Raw genomic sequence first — 12416 nt, 5'->3', positions numbered from 1 at the left:
AATATTTTGAATGAGTGTCTATTTTTATTTTAGTTCATTTGAGTAATTCTGTCGTATTTTGTAATTTTTATTATGTTTAAATATATTTATTAAATTTTTATACATCTTGTTTTAGTTTATTAATATACTATTATAGTTTTTAATCCATATTTTGAATTAGTTTTTATTTTATATTTTCATTTGAGTTAATTTTAGTAATTTATTTTTTAAATATCTATAATTTTTTTAAACATTTTTGTTTTACTTCATTAATATTCGCTTATAGTTTTCATTAGTATTTTTAATGAGTTTTTGTTTTTATATTTTCTGTAATTTATTTCAAGTAACAGAGTTGTTTGTCTGTTTGGTTTTAGTTATATTTAATGATAATAGCTATGATGCACACTACTTAGTAAGCAGTATGCAAGTATTCCATTCCTAACACAGCCATTGTGAGCTTGTGCTCTCGCATACTGCTGTTTGAGTCATTTATTAATGCATACTGCATACTGTTTCACAATTTATTTAAAAAATAGTATGCAATATAGCATATGTTAAGCAGCTGGTTAGTAAACAGCCAGTCTCTCTTGGTTAGTGTGAGTTAAAAAGCTGCGTGAATAGAGCTGGATGGATGATTTTAAAATTTAATTTGAGACAATTCAATTTGATGGAGAGAGAGAGAGAGAGAGACGAGTTGAGGATCAGTTAGAATGACCGACAGTTTGCGTTTAGCTCTTCTGTTCACTTCAGTGTTATAAATAGCGCTGGACTCTGCTGGACGTCCTGCGGTCGTATCTGTCTTGAGGAACAGAAATAAAGTGGAGCAGGTAATAAAACACAGGGCTGCTTCCTGCTGCTAATGGACACCTGTGGCCTTCCCGCCGGCGCTGACGCTTCACTGCTGACGCGGCTCGATTCACGAGGAAACGCTTTAAAATAAGCCTCAGATCTGATTCTGGGAACTGGGACTTGAGGCTAATGGTGTGTCTGCATGAATAAAGTCTGTGGAAATGCATGTGTGTGCTTCCTGTGTGTTAACGGGTAATATACCGAGCCAGTGGCTGAATTCAAAACAGCCTACTATTCTTCTTATTTCTGCTATATATAGATATAGCATTATGGTCTAAATATTATGCGGTAAAAGTTAAGTCCCTGTTGTTTTATTTTATTTTATTTTATTAAGCCAAATGAAAGTAGTGATATAGCAAACTTTACTTTAGTGATTATATTATTTTATCTTATTTTACTTTATTTAATTTTGTTTTATTACGCTAAATGAAAGTAGTGATATAGCAAACTTTGCATTAGTTAGTATTTTATTTTATTTTATTTTATTTTATTTTATTTTATTTTATTTTATTTTATTTTATTTTATTTTATTTTATTTTATTTTATTAAGCCAAATGAAAGTGATATAGCAAATTATTTTATTTTATTTTATTTTATTTTATTTTATTTTATTTTATTTTATTAAGCCAAATGAAAGTGATATAGCAAAAGTTACATTAGGTATTATTTTATTTTATCTTATTTTACTTAGAATAGAAGTGATCACTAATTATTTTATTTATTTATTATTATTATTTTTTTTTTTTTAAGAAAATTAAAGAAGTAATATAGCAAAAGTTACTTTTTGGGATTGTTTTATTTTTATCTTATTTTACTTTATTTAATTTTGTTTTATTATGCCGAATGAAAGAAGTGATATAGCAAACTTTGCATTAGTTAGTATTTAATTTAATTTAATTTAATTTTATTTTATTTTATTATATTTTTATTTTATATTATTTTATTTTTAGCAGCATCAGATAAGCCAAATAAAAGAAGTGGCATAGCAAACAATTACTTTAGCTATTATTTTTTAATTAATTAATTGATAGTTTGTATTTATTGCATATTTCTATGACTTGCATCGTTAACCATTAATTCTGGTATGCTTTCCTCAGAAACAAATGATAGTGTGTGAGAAACAAATGATGCAGTTACACTGAACATGCTTTAATGTGAAGTCTCTGTGTTCCTCTGCAGGTTCGGTGTGTTTGAGATACTCAGTAACCAGATGAAGGACGAGGCTGGGAAGCTGGACAGCACGCGAGGGCTAGTCTGCGGTTTGGGTGCCGGCGTGATGGAGGCCGTCCTGGTCGTCTGTCCCATGGAGACCATAAAGGTGAGGTCAAAGGACATTCATGTTAAACTTTACTTTAGCATTGGCATTTATTTCTGCCGCAGTTTTATCGTATGTGCTTCATCTCTCATGTTTCCAGGTGAAATTCATCCATGATCAAACCTCGGCCAATCCCAAATACAGAGGCTTTTTCCACGGAGTGCGAGAGATCATCAGAACTCAAGGTGAAAATCCTGTTGTTTTGACTGTTTCAGATTATAGTTGTGGGACAAACTCAGTGTCCTGATTGCAAGGTCTGTCCTGCTGAATTTCCCCCATGACAAATGTTTTAAAAGATAGTTGAGACACCCAAGGGCATAGGTTTGCTTTTGACATTGGTGTGGACATACTGTAATAGCAGCCCCCAACCAACCGATTATTTTCACATTTATGGTAGACCTTGGCAGTTTCATGTCTTTATTTATGAATTATGGTAGCCAATATAATTCATGAACAGAGGCTTTTTTTTTTGTTAGTATGTTTAACAGACATCAATTGCACACGTGAATCATTTGAGTCAGATCGGGATGTCAGAGCGGGTTCGCGAATCATTTGAGTCAGATCGGGACGAATCATTCGAGTCAGATCGGAACTTCAGAGCGGGTTTGCGAATCATTTGAGTCAGATCACGAATCATTTGAGTCAGATCGGGACTGCAGAGCGGGTTCGCGAATCATTTGAGTCAGATCGCGAATCATTTGAGTCAGATCGGGACTGCAGAGCGGGTTCGCGAATCATTTGAGTCAGATCGCGAATCATTTGAGTCAGATCGGAACTTCATAGCGGACTCGCGAATCATTTGAGTCAGATCGGGACGTCAGAGCAAGTTTGCGAATCATTTGAGTCAGATCGGGACGAATCATTTGAGTCAGATCGGGACGTCAGAGCGGGTTCGCGAATCATTTGAGTCAGATCGGGAGTGTTCGTTTTAGTGAGTTATTTGCTTCAGAGCGGGTTTGCGAATCATTTGAGTCAGATCACGAATCATTTGAGTCAGATCGGGACTGCAGAGCGGGTTCGCGAATCATTTGAGTCAGATCGCGAATCATTTGAGTCAGATCGGGACTGCAGAGCGGGTTCGCGAATCATTTGAGTCAGATCGCGAATCATTTGAGTCAGATCGGAACTTCATAGCGGACTCGCGAATCATTTGAGTCAGATCGGAACTTCAGAGCGGGCTCGCGAATCATTTGAGTCAGATCGGGACTTAAGAGCGGGTTCGCGAATCATTTGAGTCAGTTCGGGAGTTCGTAGCGGGATCGCGAATCATTTGACTCAGTTCGCGAGTTCATAGCGGGATCGCGAATCATTTGAGTCAGTTCGGGATTTTAGTGAGTTTTTGGGATTAGTTTGGGAGTTCGTAGCGGGTTCGAGCGGACTCGCGAATCATTTGAGTCAGATCGGGACTTCAGAGCGGGTTCGCGAATCATTTGAGTTAGATCGGAACTTAAGAGCGGGTTCGCGAATCATTTGAGTCAGATCGGGACTTCAGAGCGGGTTCGCGAATCATTTGAGTCAGATCGCGAATCATTTGAGTCAGATCGGAACTTCAGAGCGGGTTCGCGAATCATTTGAGTCAGATCGGGACGTCAGAGCGGGTTCGCGAATCATTTGAGTCAGATCGGAACTTCAGAGCGGGTTCGCGAATCATTTGAGTCAGATCGGGACGTCAGAGCGGGTTCGCGAATCATTTGAGTCAGATCGCGAATCATTTGAGTCAGATCGGAACTTCAGAGCGGACTCGCGAATCATTTGAGTCAGATCGGGACGTCAGAGCGGGTTCGCGAATCATTTGAGTCAGATCGCGAATCATTTGAGTCAGATCGAGACTTCAGAGCGGGTTCGCGAATCATTTGAGTCAGATCGCGAATCATTTGAGTCAGATCGGAACTTCATAGCGCGGGTTCGCGAATCATTTGAGTCAGATCGGGACGTCAGAGCGGGTTCGCGAATCATTTGAGTCAGATCGCGAATCATTTGAGTCAGATCGGAACTTCAGAGCGGACTCGCGAATCATTTGAGTCAGATCGGGACGTCATAGCGGGTTCGCGAATAATTTGAGTCAGATCGGGACGAATCATTTGTGTTAGGTGTGGTCTTCAGAGCGGGTTCGCGAATCATTTGAGTCAGATCGGAACTTCAGAGCGGACTCGCGAATCATTTGAGTCAGATCGGGACGAATCATTCGAGTCAGATCGGAACTTCAGAGCAGGCTCGCGAATCATTTGAGTCAGATCGGGATGAATCATTTGAGTCAGATCGGGACTACATAGCGGGTTCGCGAATCATTTGAGTCAGATCGGGACGAATCATTTGAGTCAGATCGGGACTTCAGAGCGGGTTCGCGAATCATTTGAGTCAGATCGGAACTTCAGAGCGGACTCGCGAATCATTTGAGTCAGATCGTGAATCATTTGAGTCAGATCGGAACTTCAGAGCGGACTCGTGAATCATTTGAGTCAGATCGGGACGTCAGAGCGGGTTCGCGAATCATTTGAATAAGATCGGGACGAATCATTCGAGTCAGATCGGAACTTCAGAGCAGGCTCGCGAATCATTTGAGTCAGATCGGGATGAATCATTTGAGTCAGATCGGGACTGCAGAGCGGGTTCGCAAATCATTTGAGTCAGATCGGGACGAATCATTTGAGTCAGATCGGGACTGCAGAGCGAGTTCGCAAATCATTTGAGTCAGATCGGGACTTCAAGGGATACTTACCCCCATGTCGTTCCAGACCTGTAAAAGCTTTGTTCGTCTTCGGAACACAATTGAGGATATTTTGGATGAAAACCGGGAGGCCTGTGACTCTCCCATTGACTGCCAAGTAAATAACAGTGTCAAAGTCCATAAAAGGTATGAATACTCCATCTGCCATCAGACGTGCAATCTGGGTTATATGAAGCACTTTTTGTAAGTCTCCTCTGTGTCTCTCCATATCACCGTATGCTGTGTATGCTCTTCTGTGTCATCTGCGCCATAAGGATGCGCTGTTTCTACTTGTATTTAGACACAGAGGAGACTGTTGACAAAGGAATTATTGAATAAAATTGTTCTTTTTGTTTTTGTTTTTCGCTTACAAAAAGTGTTCCTGTCGCTTCATATAACCCAGATTGCACGTCTGATGGCAGATGGAGTATTCTGACGACGACTTTCATACCTTTTCTGGATCTTGACACTGTTTTTTATTTGGCAGTCTATGGGAGAGTCACAAGCCTCCCGGTTTTCATCCAAAATATCTTAAATTGTGTCCTCAAGACGAACAGAGCTTTTACAGGTTTGGAACGACATGAGGGTAAGTGATTAATGACAAAATTTACATTTCAGGGTGGAGTATCCCTTTCAGAGCGGATCATTTGAGTCATTTGAGTCAGATCGGGATGAATCGTCTGAGTCAGATAGGGACTTCAGAGCGTGCTGGTGAATCTTTGAATCACTTATAAAAGGTGGTTGGGATGCTGGAGCTGTCTTGCTGTTAGGAGTTACATCCTGTTTATTTTATTTTATTTCTTCCCTGCTCTTTACTTCAGATTTATTTATTTTTATATTTTATTATTTTATTTTTTTTACTTGTCTTTTGCAGGACCATTTTGGGATTGAATTCTAATTTTAATTTTATATTAGAAGCTACAAATAAGTAAAATGAAAAAAGTGATCTAGCAAGCAATGATTATATTTTGTATTTTGGTCTTGTATTATTTTTGCACAGTCTCTCATTTGTTCTAGTATGCTTTTCTCAGAAAAAAACATTGTATGTGAATTATTATAAGTATTGAAAAAAATATCAAATGTTTGTTCATCTCAGATTTGTCACTCTTGGTGTAAATTGCAGTTCACTGTGATCTGAGATAGATATTCATGTATTTGCAAATAAGTGATTTAAACATCACCGCACTGTTAAAGTGCACATGACCAGACGTATATAATGTGTGTTTTGCGTGTTTGTAGTAAGTGATGCTCTGAATGTGTCTCTCAGGAATCAGAGGGACGTATCAAGGCCTCACAGCGACCGTCCTCAAACAGGGATCCAATCAGGCGATCCGGTTCTTCATCATGACCTCTCTCAGGAACTGGTACAAGGGTGAGAGTGTGTTTGTGCATCTGCAGTATCACACTAAATATACAACACTGTGAGCTGCACTGCCCTCTGATGGCTGATAGAGTCTCATCTGTTCACGCTGGGTTGTTTTTGTGCATGTGTTTTAGGTGACAATCCCAACAAATCCATCAACCCCATCATCACAGGAGCGTTTGGTGCGATCGCAGGAGCCGCGAGTGTGTTTGGAAACACGCCGCTGGACGTCATCAAGACCAGGATGCAGGTACACAGATCATTTATCAGCTCAACACAAAACGATCCTGTTATGAGCAGTGAAGCTGTTTAGAGTCAGAGCACTTGAAACACACCTGCTGCTTTGTTTTTGATTCAATGCACAGCTAATCCAGCCACTTTATTTTCTCTATTATTTTAAATTATTTACAGATGCCATGAATTGATTTCTATGAATTATATTATGTAATATATATATATATATATGTTTGTGTGAGGGTGTGTAACATCTGACTGCTACACTTATTATATAAAATAAATATAAATTACAATAAAAAATACAATACAGTAAAACACAGTATTAGAAGAGAAAAGAAAACAAATAAATATATATAAAAGAAGCAGCTCCTGATATTTATGGTTTGTGGCCCACGAGTTTCAGTCCTTGTTTGTTTCAAATCATCTGAGATTGTAGCACTATGTATTAGTTAATTATAAATGAATTTGCTATTATAAAATAAAAAGTTTTTTTTAAGGTGAAGTGTATTTCTGTTGGAAATTAAGTTTTGATGAATTTTTTTTTTTTTTTAGGGTTTGGAAGCTCATAAGTATAAAAGCACAATGGATTGTGCCATGAAGATCATGCAGCATGAAGGACCAGCGGCGTAAGTGTGTGTGTGTGTGTGTGTGTGTGTGAGTGTGTGTGTGTGTGAGTGTGTGTGTGTGTGTAGGTGTGTGTGTGAGTGTGTGTAGGTGTGTGTGTGTGTGTGTGTGTGTGTGTGTAGGTGTGTGTGTGTGTGAGTGTAGTAGTGTGTGTGTGTGTGTGTGTGTGTGTGTGTGTTTGTGTAGGGTGTGTGTGTGTGTGTGTGTGTGTAGGTGTGTGTGTGTGTGTGTGTGTGTGTGTGTAGGTGTGTGTGTGTGTGTGTGTTTGTGTGTGTAGGTGTGTGTGTGTGTGTGTGTGTGTGTGTGTGTGTGTGTGTGTGTGTGTGTGTAGGTGTGTGTGTGTGTGTGTGTGTGTGTGTGTGTGTGTAGGTGTGTGTGTGTGTGTGTAGGTGTGTGTAGGTGTGTGTGTGTGTGTGTGTGTAGGTGTGTGTGTGTGTGTGTGTGTGTGTGCACAAAAAGCAGCTTAATAAACATACTAAATAATGTCCTAATGAAAATGTACAAATGCAGAAAGGTTTGTGTGTGGCAGGGTTAATATCATTAAATAATATTAAAACAAACAAAAAAACAAAAAGTAAAAAATTACATTATTTGAAATAAAATAAGCATTAACTGAAATATAATAATTATTGAAAAAATTATCCAAAAACATTTTTATTAATTATTTCAGCTAGTTGCCATGGCAAAATGTCTTTTTTTCTTTTTAATTTGAAATACTAAAATAACTAGAACTAAATAAAATAAAACTTTATAAAATCTATAGACATATTTAAAATAAAAACAAAATTAATAAAAATGACAAAAACGCACATTGAAATTAATAAAACTTTGACTAAAATTAAAATGTAGACAGACAAAATATAAAATAAAATCTCTATAAATATATATTTAAAACATTAACAAAAATTATAATAGTATATCAATGATACTAAAACAACACTGGTTTGCTGGTTAAGTTTAGGGTAGATTGATTTAGTTTAACAAACTGAGGTCTGTTAGTATGGAAGGCATTTTCTGCCAATTTTAAATAAATCATTAGTTAAATTCCTGAAATATTATAATATATATTATAATATTTAATTATAGTAATAACTAATATTTAATACATATTTTAGGTCAAAAGGGATTCAGCTGACCAAAAAAATAAAAATGTTCTGGTATCCCTGATTTAATCCATAAACATATCTGTGCTACAGTCAGTGTTAATTTAGTATCACTGAGATACTATTATAGATTTTATTAATATTTTGAAATAGTTTTTATTTTGATATTTTCTGTTAACATTTTAATTTAATAAAGTTTTAGTTGTGTTTTGTCATTTTGATTATTTTATTTATTTATTTTTTATGCATATAGTTATATAGTTTTTCATAATTTTTATTTCAGTTTTATTTTGTAGTACCCTAGCAACATTATAGCAATACCCTAGCAACCGCCCCGGGCACCCTACCCTAACACTCACCCCCCCCTAGCCTTCCCCCCCCCTAGCAACCCACCCCCCCCCCCCCCCCCCCCCCCCCCCCCCCCCCCCCCCACTATCGTTTTTTGCACCCCCCCCCCCCCACCCCCCCCCCCCCAACCCCCCCCCCCCCCCCCCCCCCCCCCCCCCCCCCCCCCCCCCCCCCCCACCCCCCCCCCCCCCTTAGCACCCTAGCTATGTGGTTGGTAAGGTACCCAGGTTGGCATGTGTACATTAGCAGAGAAATAGCATAGTAATAGAAATGGGTACAGGCACCCTAACAACCACCTTAGCAACCACTCCAAGTACCCTAGAAACCGCATAGCAACACCCTAGCAACCACCCCAAGTACCCTAGCAACACCTTAGCAATCACCCCAAGTACCCTAGCAACACCTTAGCAACCACCCCGAGTACCTTAGCAACTGCATAGCAACACCCTAGCAACCACCCAGAATACCCTAGCAACCGCCTTAGCAACCACCCAGAATACCCTAGCAACCACTCCAAGTTCCCAAGAAACTGCATAGCAACACCCTAGCAACCACCCCAAGTACCCTAGCAACACCTTAGCAAACACCCCGAGTACCTTAGCAACTGCATAGCAACACTCTAGCAACCACCCAGAATACCCTAGCAACCGCCTTAGCAACCACTCCAAGTACCGTAGAAACCGCATAGCAACACCCTAGCAACCACCCCAAGTACCCTAGCAACACCTAAGCAACCACACCGAGTACCTTAGCACAGCATAGCAACACCCTAGAAACCACCCAGAATACCCTAGCAACCGCCTTAGCAACCACTCCAAGTACCCTAGAAACCGCATAGCAACACCCTAGCAACCACCCAGGGTACCTTAGCAACTGCATAGTAACACCTTAGCAACCACCCTGGGTATCCTGGGTATCCTAGCAACTGCATTTATATAGTTTTTCATCATTTTTATTTCAGTTTTACTAGAGAAATGTTGCCTTGGCAACTAGCTGAAACATTTAAGTTAACATTTATTTATGTAAATGAATGAATATTGTTATAGTTTTGGTTGTAGTTCCAGTGGTTAGATGTGTTGATGTGTGCAGGTTTTATAAGGGCACGGTCCCGCGGCTGGGCCGAGTGTGTTTGGACGTGGCCATCGTCTTCATCATCTACGAGGAGGTTGTGAAGGTCCTTAACAAAGTCTGGAAGACGGAGTGAAGGAGCCAAGAGCAGAACTGTGACGACTGCAGTCACACACTTCCCCTTAGTTCTGCCTTTAAACACGCACATAACATTATTTCATATAGCAGCTCGAAAAACTGCAGTCAAATTAACATTAAACCAGTGCCACATTCAACAGATTCTGTTTCTTAATAAATAGATTATTTAACTGCTAGATTTAATAAACAGCGACATGTACGTTTACAGAGGTTTGTGCGCAAATAAACGTTAACTCTGAGCCAGAGGAATAATCTCGAGAAAAGTGTGAGTAAATGAATTTAATGTTTTAACCAGAGAAAATCCTTACGAGGAAGTGGGAATATTTACATATTGGGAGTGTATGAATATTTATAGATATAATTACTTAACTACAGAACATTCCATTATACTGTACGAAAGATATCTAAAATTTGATTCTTTTTTTAAGTTCCTGACATTTCTACTTTAAATGTTTTGTTTTTATCCGAGGCTAATATTTTTACATTTGCAAAGCCTTTTTTAGTAATTATTTTGGATATATTTATTTTCCTGTTGCACACGTGCCTTTAACCATCCAACCCTGAAATTTATTTTTCAACACAAACAGACATTTTTAATAATTCTTTTGTCAGTTTTGAAGCATGTTTTGTCAGGCATGACCCGCTGTATCTGTCTATGTGCAATATCAACTGTATTAGATACAACTGGAATACAGACTCAGTGAATGTCAAATACATACTGTACATGTACTGTAAATGTGACTGTTTCACCTCTGAGCGGAACTGATATGGATTATTAAAGTGTTTCTGCAGCATGCATCTCCAGCTGTGTGTGTGTGTGTGTGTGTGTGTGTGTGTGTGTGTGTGTGTGTGTGTGTGAAAAAATGTCATCTATCTATCTTTTATTAATCCTAATTGAATGTGCAGTGCTGCTGCTGGCCGCTAGAGGGCAGAATCTGCATGGACAGATCTCTCTCTCTCTCTCTCTCTCTCTCTCTCTCTCTCTCTCTCTCTGTGTGTGTGTGTGTGTGTGTGTGGTGTGTGTGTGTTGTGTGTGAAAAAATGTCATCTATCTATCTTTTATTAATCCTAATTGAATGGTGCAGTGCTGCTGCTGGCCGCTAGAGGGCAGAATCTGCATGGGAAATCAGAGAAAAATTCACTAAAAGATAGAAATCAAATTAAAATTTTGTGTGTGTGTGTGTGTGTGTGTGTGTGTGTGTGTGTTTGTGTGTTATTGTATGTGATTTGTATTTTTTTTATTGTGTGTATTTTGGTGTGTATTGCTGCTGCTGGCCGCTAGAGGGCAGAATCTGCATGGACAGATCTCTCTTCTTGTGTTTGTGTGTGTGTGTGTGTGTGTGTGTTTGTGACATTTTTAGGGATTGTTTGTGATTTTTACGGTGATGTATAAGTTCTTGGCCTTTTCTTTGTAGATCTAGAGTGAAGGCTTCTTAAACTAAATGCTAATGTGCTAATAAAATTATTTTATTTTAACAGTTAAATCTGCTCTGTGACATGTTTTTAAAAAGTTCTACAAGGTACCTTTATTTTAAAAGTTTGTGTAAACAAGGTCTTGTACAAGATAAACGAATCTCACAAATTACTCCATATATCTACAATTATATTCAAAGTTTTTTCAAGAAATTAATACTTTTATTCATCAAGGATGCATTAAACTGATCAAAAGTGACAAAAAAAAAAACTTTAATAATGCTACAAAAGATTTCTATTTTAAATAAAAGCTGTTCTTTTGAACTATCTGTGAATCCTGAAAAATAAAATGTATCACAGTTTCCACAAAAATATGATAATCTTGAGCAGCAAATCAGCATCAGGGTTATTAAATAGTTAACTAACAGTTAAGTAAAGCCAAAAAAATATTAATTTAATTAAAATAAAAGCTTAAAACTAAATTAAATAAAAGAAGAAATAAAACTTTAAATGCTAAAGCTGAAATAAAAATTAATATATACCCAGGTAACAAATTAAAGTTATTAAAACACTTTAGGAACATTGTTTTGAAATGTTTCTAAAATATTAAATAGTCCATTTATTATTATTATTATTTTTTTTGTGTGTGTGTGTGTGTGATTGTAACTTTATTAAAAGGTTACAAAAACATTTCTTACATTGTTCCACTAACTTTATTTTTTATGAATTTTAATTTTATGAGAACGTTGTTCTAAGAAAATTTTCTCTCAACATTATGAGAACATATCAAATGTTAAATGTTATAACTTTTAAAACATGTTGCGTTACAAAAACGATGATTTCTGAAGATCATGACACTGAAGACTGGAGTAATGATGCTGAAAATTCAGCTGCGCATCACAGAAATAAATTACAGTTTAACAGATACTCACATAGAAAATGGCTATTTTAAATTGTAATAATATTTCACAATTTTACTGATTTTACTGTATTTTTCTCAAATAAATACAGCCTTGGAGAGCTAAACGTGTCTTACCAAGTCTGTTTGAACAGTAGTGTATACATGAAAGTTTGGACTGTTGCTATGCAGCTTCTAAGGTGTTGTGAGTGTTGATTTGTGGTTGCTAGGGTGTTGCTAGGTGAGTGTCTGTGATCTGGAGGTGACCTCTGCAATAACAATAGTTCTGGAATGAAGTATTGTGTGACTTCTTTCTTTTATTTTTAGGATGAAGACGTCTCCTGTCCGTCTCTCACACACTCGGCCGAGAGATT

General features: G+C 37.7%; 1 pseudogene; it reads left to right on the top strand.

Moving 5' to 3' along the window:
- The window catches only part of LOC109067069, a 22382-nt pseudogene extending 11650 nt beyond the window's left edge, over positions 1 to 10732 (top strand).
- The last annotated feature ends 1684 nt before the right edge of the window (positions 10733 to 12416 follow it).

The sequence above is a fragment of the Cyprinus carpio genome, chromosome B8 (assembly GCF_018340385.1).
Source record: "Cyprinus carpio isolate SPL01 chromosome B8, ASM1834038v1, whole genome shotgun sequence".
In the NCBI taxonomy this organism is placed as follows: domain Eukaryota; kingdom Metazoa; phylum Chordata; class Actinopteri; order Cypriniformes; family Cyprinidae; genus Cyprinus; species Cyprinus carpio.
The sequence above is the reverse complement of the archived record's forward strand: the minus strand, read 5'-3'. Positions and strand labels throughout refer to the sequence as shown.